Genomic DNA, 6,090 nt, shown 5'->3' on the forward strand with positions numbered 1-6,090 from the left:
CTTTTTCTCAATTGCTGGGCTGTGCAGACTGGGTAACTCTTCCTGAATTGGGTGTCCGCTGTCAGTCAATACTTTTTCTAAAGGACAGAGAGCGAAAACCTGTCCAATGCTGATTTGGTAGACATCATCTTTCGTTTTCATAGTGCAGAAGGAGGCCATTTGGCCCATCGAGTCTGCTCCCACCCTCCAAAGCAAAAGACACTCCCAAGCATCCCTTTGGCTAATCAACGCAGAATTCGTGGACTTTCACAACAGAAAAATGTCCGCCACACCTGGACCCATTCCACTGCTGCTAGCATTGGTACCGTTTGGAACACAATTGATTCGAATGTGAGACGGTGCCAGATTTGCCGGTTTTGCGATTGACACTCAGGAGGCTGACAAGCTGCAGCCGCAGGTACACACTTCACTCCCCACACACACCATCCCAGCCAACAAAATGGCAGTGAGGAGAGCAGCCACGACGTTTATCGATACCGAGCAGGAGACACTCTTGGACACGATGGAGGAGCGGCGGACGAACTTGTACCCTGGCCCGGGAAGGAAGCTGCCAGCTGCTGACGTTCACTGTGCCTGGGCACAGGTGGCAGCGGCGGTGACCACTGTGGGCAACAGCGTCCGGAGTAACCTGCGTCCCACATACCTGTAAACTAACCCCGCCCTCACCACCAGGAGGACGGTCAAACCCCCACCTGCGCCACATGCCGGTACCCATACCGACCGCCATGGCCGGGTGCCCTGGCCACTGAGGCCACCGGTTACCAACCTTGGGCAGCATGCGTCATACGGTCTAACACTATTGTTTCTTGTCCCCACCCCCACCCGCCCACAGGAGAAGGCCGCAATAACTGCCAAGAGAGGGAGAAGACAGGAGGGGGACCGCCGGACCTGCGGCCCCTCACCGTGGTCAAGCAGAGGAGAAACGGGAGATCGCCGAGGTGGAGCTTGGCCCCGGGCGAGGAAGTGAAACTCTGCTTAGTTATGGTTCTCTATGACACATGTGCCAACTCCACCCCCAACTCTCCACACCACCCTCACTCCCACACCATCATCATGCCACCACCACCCACACGCCCACCCCACCAGGCCGTCTCCACTCCTGCTGTATCATCTGGGGACCCACCTAGACATAGCGTTGGGGCCCGTAAGGCCAGAAAGTTAGACAGTAGCTAAGTTGGCACGGATGTCGGGCACAGATTAGTTATAGGGACTAGGGCACAAATCCGTATATATTCATTCACATTAAACACCTGTTGCCACCGTTACAAACTGCCTCGGTGCTCTGTCTGATGGGTGTGAGGGGTGGGCTGGTTTGGGATGGGGGGGGAAGAGTGGGGAATTGCAGGACCCTGTGGGTGGCCCGGGTTTCCCGGGCTCCCTGCCCCCCCCCCCCCCCCCCCCCCCGCCCTCCACCCCCCTTAGTCAGTGAACCTGGAGGCAATCAGAGCGTCCTGTGCACGTTGGCCCTGGCGCATCCGTCGTGCGGCCTCCCATACCTGCCCACCCTCTCCCGCATCCTCTTCATCGGGCAAGGCCTGGCGATCCTCCTCCTCCTCTAACACATCACCCCTCTGCTGCGCGATGTTGTGGAGGATGCAGCAGGCTGCCACAATGTTAGCGGCCCTCTCAGCACGATACTGGAGCACCCCTCCAGAGTGGTCCAAGCACCTGAAATCCGTCTTCAGTAGGCCGAAGCACCGCTCGATCATGCTATTGGTTGCTGCATGGATGTCGTTGTAGCGGGTCTGTGCGTCGGTCTATGGCCTCTGGATACGTGTCATCAGCCACAACCTCAGTGAATAATCCCTGTCACCCAGGAGCCAACCCCCCAGCTCGGGGTGGGGGGGGGGACGCATATGGAACATGTCAGGAATGGTCGAATATGCCAGGATGAAGGCGTTGTGCACACTGCCTGGGTACCCGGCAGAGAGGTGAATGATGCGCAGCAGATGGTCACATATCAGCTGCATATTCTGATGAACCATCAATCGAACGCGAGACGAGTTGCTGTACAAAAGTTAGGCTTTAATACGCTAGAAGTTAGCCCTGCGGTCGACTACAGTAAATAGCCGACCGCCGGGCGTTCTGACTATACCTCAGTATGGCGGCTTGGTTAACTCAGCCTCTCGACCAGTCGGAGAGCCGTCACATGACTGGTCTCAACCAATCGGTCGAGAGGCACATGACCGACCAGGGCCAATGGTAAGCCGGTGTTTTGCACCAATGGCAGACAGCTATGCAAATCATACCACCACATTCACCCCTTGCGGAGAAAGAAGCCGGGGGGGGGAGGGTATCAACGAGAGCCGGGGGCGGGGGGGTGGGGGGGGGGGGAGAGAGAGAGAGAGAGAACTGGTGGTATGAGTAGCAGCCAGAGAAGGGAGAGAGAAAAAAAATGTTCTCTTCTTTTTTTATTACATTTATTTGGCTTCCCACTGGCCCAGACAATTAACAATAGTACAAAAAGTCCCAACAAGGTCCATGGAGTTGTTGTAATTTAAATCGATTTGATCAGTCTTTTCGTGGCCCATGATGTTCTGGCAGACCGCCGCAGTGGAGTAGGTGACGTCGGTTCAGCCGATGGTGGTGGTTCCGCTGACGTCCTGGAGTCTGGGAGCGATGGTCCTTGAACAGTCTCTGTCACCCGAGCTGGCTGTGGAGACGCCGTGGATGGGGAAGGGGTGGCCAGGGTGGGGTGCTGGGGGAAAAAAAAACAGGGGTGGGGTCTGTGGTGAAGGGGGGGGGGAAGGCCGCATGCCGGCGGGTGCCAGGTCCCGGAGGGAGACCGTGTCCTGCCGACCGTCGGGGTACTCCACATACGCATACTGCGGGTTAGCGTGGAGTAACTGGACTTGTTCCACCAACGGGTCGGACTTGTGCACCCGCACATGCTTCCGGAGCAAGATGGGTCCGGGGGCGACCAGCCATGTCGGGAGAGGGGATCCGGAGGACGACTTCCTGGGGAAAACAAGAAGACGTTCATGAGGTGTCTGATTAGTTGTGGTACAGAGCAGATAGAATGTAGGGCATCGGGGATAACCTCTTGCCATCGGGAAATAGGGAGATCTCTGGACTGGAGGGCCAGTAGTATGGACTTCCAGATGGTACCATTCTCCCGCTCGACTTGCCCATTACCCCGAGGGTTATAGCTGGTCGTCCTGCTAGAGGCAATGCCCCTGCTAAGCAGGAATTGACGAAGGTGCGGGATGCTTTGATCAGATGTGCGCGCTCGGGGCGGTAGAAGTGCGGTTTGCACTCTGCGCAGATGTGGCAGTCACGGGTTACTGTCCTGACTTCCGCGATGGAGAAAGGCAGGTTGCGGGCCTTAATGAAATGGTAGAGACGGGTCACCCCTGGATGGCAGAGGTCCGCGTGGAGGGAGCGGAGGCGGTCTATCTGCGCGCTGGCGCAGGTACCGCGGGACAGGGCATCAGGAAGCTCATTGAGCTTCCCAGGACGATACAAGATCTCATAGTTGTACGTGGACAACTCGATCCGCCACCGTAAGGTCTTGTCATTCTTAATTTTGCCCCTTTGTGCATTATCAAACATGAAGGCTACTGACCGTTGGTCTGTGAGGAGGGTAAACCTCCTGCCGGCCAAATAGTGCCTCCAATGTCGCACGGCTTCGACTATGGCCTGGGCTTCCTTTTCCACAGAGGGGTGGCGGAGTTCGGAAGCCTGGAGAGTTCTGGAGAAGAAGGCCACGGGTCTGCCCGCTTGGTTCAGGGTGGCCGGCAGAGCTACTTCTGATGCGTCGCTCTCGACCTGGAAGGGGAGGGACTCGCCGATAGCGCGCATCGTGGCCTTTGCGATGTCCGCTTTGATGTGGCTAAAGGCCTGTCAGGCCTCTGTCGACGGCGGGAAGGTCGTGGTTTGAATGAGGGGACGGGCCTTGTCAGCGTAATTGGGAACCCATTGGGCGTAGTAAGCAAAGAAACCCAGGCAGCGTTTGAGGGATTTGAGGGTATTGGGGAGAGGGAGTTCCATCAGCATTCGGGGTCGGGGCCTATCACTCCGTTACGCACTACGTAGCCGAGGATGGCTAGACGGTCGATGCTAAACACGCATTTATCCTTATTGTATGTGAGGTTAAGGAGTTTTGCGGTTTGGAGGAATTTCTGGAGGTTGGCGTCATGGTCCTGCTGATCGTGGCCGCAGATGGTGACATTATCAAGATACGGGAAGGTAGCCCGTAATCCGTACTTGTTGACCATTCGTTCCATCTCCCGTTGGAAGACCGAGACCCCATTTGTGACACCAAATGGAACCCTGAGGAAGTGGTAGAGGCGCCCATCTGCCTCAAACGCGGTGTATTTGCGGTCACTCGCGCGGATGGGGAGCTGGTGGTAAGCGGACTTAAGGTCCACAGTGGAGCAGATTTTGTATTTCGCGATATCGTTTACCATGGCGGAAATACGGGGAAGAGGATACGCGTCCAGTTGCGTAAACCGGTTGATGGTCTGGCTGTAGTCGATGACCATCCGGTTTTTCTCCCCAGTCCGGACCACCAGCATTTGGGCTCGCCAGGGACTGTTGCTGCCCTCGATGACCCCTTCCTTCAGCAACCTCTGGACCTCGGACCTGATGAAGGACCGGTTCTGGGCGCTGTACCGTCTGCTCCGTGTCGCGACGGGTTTGCAGTCGGGGGTGAGATTAGCAAACAAGGAGGGGAGGTCCACTTTGAGCGACGCGAGGCTGCAGTCAGTGAGGGGGGGTATAGGGACGCCGAATTGGAAGGTCAAGCTCTGCAGGTTACTCTGAAGTCCAGTCCTATGAGTGCCGGTGCGCAAAGGTCAGGGAGGACAAGGAGTTTGTAATTTTAAAAAACCTTCCCTTGGACCGTGAGGTCCGCGATGCAGCAGCCGGTGATGCGGACGGAGTGCGAACCTGAGGCAAACCCGATTTTGTGTTTTACAGGATGGACAGGGAGCGCGCAGCGTCTTACCGTGGTAGGGTGAACAAAGCTTTCCGTGCTCCTGGAGTCCAGCAAGCAGCCCATCTCGTGGCCGTTGAGGTGGATCAGAGTTGTCGTTTTGGCGAGCGTGCGTGGTCGTGTCTGGTCGAGTTGAATGGCCGCGAGCCGTGGAGAAGAGCCATCGTCGCAGTCGTCGTCAGCCGAGTAGGTGCTGGCAGAACCTTGCGTGCCAGTCCCGGAAGGTGGTGCCTAGGATCCGTACGTGGAGTCGGGATCCCAAGATGGCGGCACCCAGGACCCGCACGTGGAGTCGGGGCCCCAAGATGGCAGCGCCCATGACCCGCACGTGGAGTCGGCGCCCCAAGATGGCGGCGCCTGCAGGGGCCCTCGTGGTTGAGGGGGGCGGAGTTAGCGGTGCCGGCGAGCCGACCGGAGCGGCTGGTAGAGGGGGCAGAGAGGCGCGCAGGCCAGGCGCGCAGGCCAGGCGCAGGGGCCCGGGGGCGGCGAGGAGAGAGTTGCGCGGTGCGCTGGAGGGGCCCGGAAGGGCCCGGAGGAGAGGGGGAGGCGCGCAGGCCGGGCGCAGGGGCCCGGGGGCGGGGGGGCAGAGATTGGCGCGGCGTACTGGAGGGACCAGCAAGGGCCCGGAGTGCGGGATCCCCGGTCGCTGCGCGGTACAGCAGCGACCAATTTGGCCTGGCAGACGGAGGAGAAGTGGCCCTTCTTCCCGCAGCTCTTACAGAGGGCGGAGCGGGCCGGGCAGCGCGGGCGAGGGTGTTTAGCAAACCCACAGAAATAGCAGCGGGGCCCCGTGGACTTGTCGGGGCGTCCCACGGCACAGGCCTGAGGGAGGTGGTGCAGCGCGGCTGGGGACATAGGCGCGGGCGTTTAAATCGGCGACCTCCAGGGAGGTGGAGAGAGTCCGTGCCTCAGTTAAGCTGAGGTTGTCTTTCTCCAGTATCCGCTGGCGGATAGCGGGGGACTGCATCCCAGCCACGTAAGCATCTCTGATCAGCAGTTCCATGTGCTCCGTGGCTGAAACTTGGAGGAGCAATTCCTCCCCAGGACAGCGAGGGCCTGGTAAAATTGGTCTAATGACTCACCGGGGAGCTGTTGTCTGGTAGCCAGCAGATGTCGGGCGAATACTCTGTTGACTGGTTTAAGAAACTGTCCAT

Source organism: Scyliorhinus canicula, chromosome 9 (assembly GCF_902713615.1).
Source record: "Scyliorhinus canicula chromosome 9, sScyCan1.1, whole genome shotgun sequence".
NCBI lineage: Eukaryota > Metazoa > Chordata > Chondrichthyes > Carcharhiniformes > Scyliorhinidae > Scyliorhinus > Scyliorhinus canicula.